The following is a 2,638-nucleotide window of genomic DNA, read 5'->3' as shown; positions in this document are numbered from 1 at the left end:
CCTTTATCATTTGTATCTTTCAGAACCAATATGTACCTCTGAAGTATACATGTTTTTTTCTGAGTGTAAGAGCAGAAGCATTGCTTGGTCCTGTTTGGAAGCATTAGTAATTCTACTATGGTGAGAGAGTGAATAATACTGCTTTTTACACACTTTTTCACACTTGTGAATTCGTACTGGTGATTGTCCTATGGGTCTTCATCTTATAATGCCATTTAACGTCATCAAAAGGTCACGTCTTCTCATGGCGGACAACATGACACACAGCCACAGAGCAACAGGGGTTGAGCACTGAACTTTCACACCAAATGGATTTTGACCTTTGTGCTCTTTGTGTCTGGAAGAGGCTACAATTGCATCTTGTACAGTTACAAATTTTTGAATTGGCAAAATATTTTTCACTGCTTTGGTATTAGCTTTTATAATGTTCAATCGTTTTGATGACTTAACATAGTTGGCTAGTAAGTGCTAATTGGGTAGCATTAATCAAAAATAAACAAAAAAAAATTATAATAATACTTATAATAATAGCTTTCTCCAAGCATAGTTTTTGAGACGTTTCCTGTAGTCTTTCAAATTAAATTTAAAGAGAACTGTCCATTTTGCATTTGCCAGGTGGAACTATTGTTCATGAAACAAAATCACGTCTTTCAGGGAACAAAGAAAAGAAAGAAAAACACAGGAAAAGGTTATTAGGTTTGTAATAATCAAGAGAAACATGATATGATGTTAAGATATCGCAACTCAAAGTCACCTGAGTATCCCTAATGGTAAAGGAATATTTGGTGCATATGAATATATAGTGAGTGAGTGAGTTAAAGAATTCAATTTCCACATTTGTCATTTGGCTACCCTGAAAACAGCTTGTTAGCATTCTTTATTAATTAATTAATTAATTAATTATTAATTAAGTGTGTGGTGATGAAAAATGAACTAAAACTCAAAATGTCAAGATATCCCTCTGAGTTTCCCTGTCAGTAGTTTTAAAGGTAAGAAAAACAGTTTAGACATGTCATGCACATATTCTTTATTTCATATTCCTTATCTAACTCATCATTTGAGCTTTTAGCATGTTTATATTTAGTGACATATTTAAACCCACACAGCAAAATCATCAGTGTTAATTTAAATCTTAGAGACTAAAAATCAACACTGTGCCAGTGTTTATTTAAGTCCACACCATCAGAGTTAATTGAACACTTTCAGACAGTTTGGAAACAGCCGCCCCAGAGCCATATCAGCTCTATGAGGGAACAAACAACACTGCAATCAACTTGTCAACTCCAAATAATTGTCACTGAAAAATCAACACTCATTAACACTGGAAAATTGCATGCGAGATGCTAATTTGTTATTTTGTTACATCACCATTAAAACTCGGAATGTCTAAAGCCTCTTATCCTCTGAAACCTTCCAATCTCTTCCTCCTTTTAAAACTAAGTGCTCAAGATGTGAGCCAAGCCAGGCTGTGCTGATCACGCTGCAACTCCAGTCTTTGTACAAGTATAAATAGCTTTTCACCATTTAAGCTCCAGCAGACCTTGGTCAGGTCGTCTATATGTGACTGCCATTAAAACATATTACGTATGACATTGACCTAGGATACAAATAAAGTTGTTTTTCCTGGCTTTGAGGGTGCTCAAGGGTAAACTGTTGGAAGTGGGGAAAAAAGGCTCGGACGGAGTTTTAAAGGGTTAAAGAAGAGAGGAGAGGAGAGGAGAGGAGGTGTCCTTTAGTCAAGGGGTTATGAAGCATTTTATCACAGCTTTGCTCTGACTCTGCAGCTCCTCTGACATTATCAACCTCACACTTTGTGAAAGCAAAACTCTGTGAAACAACGGCTACACTGCAGTCTTCAAACAAACGTCTCAAACATTTGCACATTCCGAGCGTTTTGTAGCCGAATGTCTTTGTATGCAAATCTGGGATCAATTCCGTTTTGATGAAAGAAAACGCACAAGTTCAGTCTGGCGGTCTCCTGTTGTTTACATTGTGTTCTAGTTTTTAACAGCTCCATAATCAAAGGCTTTTCTCTCTCTGCAGTGTGTTGAACTCTGTGCTGTAATGGAGGAATAAACTGAAGTGCCGAAATTTCAGCATTCAATTATGTTTTATCTCCTGCTCATTATTTTACATGCTCACACACGCACCGACACACACACACACACACACACACACACACACACACACACACACACACACACAGAGACTCTTGTGTACACACGCACGCATAAGCACACACACACATATGCTCAAGGACATATACAGTACGTATACATACAAGGGCATAGAGGTGCATGCATGTAAGGTACACACATGCAGCACATAGTATATGCACGCATGTTTGTGTGCATACTCGTGTTCACACACACACACACACACACACACACACACATACACAAAGAGTGTTATGTAAAGCATGTGTTATTCTTGTCCTTAAAGGACTTTGAAGTATTTTGCCCCAACAATTCTGATGTAATTCACCCTAATACAATGATTTCTTCACACTCAGCTCTTTTCTAATTCTATACTTTTACTGCAGACACAAATTAATTAAACTAGACTTTCAGTTGTTGTTTGCCTTGTTGCTGGAACTGTTGTTGTGAACATTTGAACCTGTTGATAAATCGCATCACTA

The sequence above is a fragment of the Centroberyx gerrardi genome, chromosome 12 (genome assembly GCF_048128805.1).
Source record: "Centroberyx gerrardi isolate f3 chromosome 12, fCenGer3.hap1.cur.20231027, whole genome shotgun sequence".
In the NCBI taxonomy this organism is placed as follows: Eukaryota; Metazoa; Chordata; class Actinopteri; order Beryciformes; family Berycidae; genus Centroberyx; species Centroberyx gerrardi.
Note: the sequence above shows the minus strand (reverse complement) of the source record.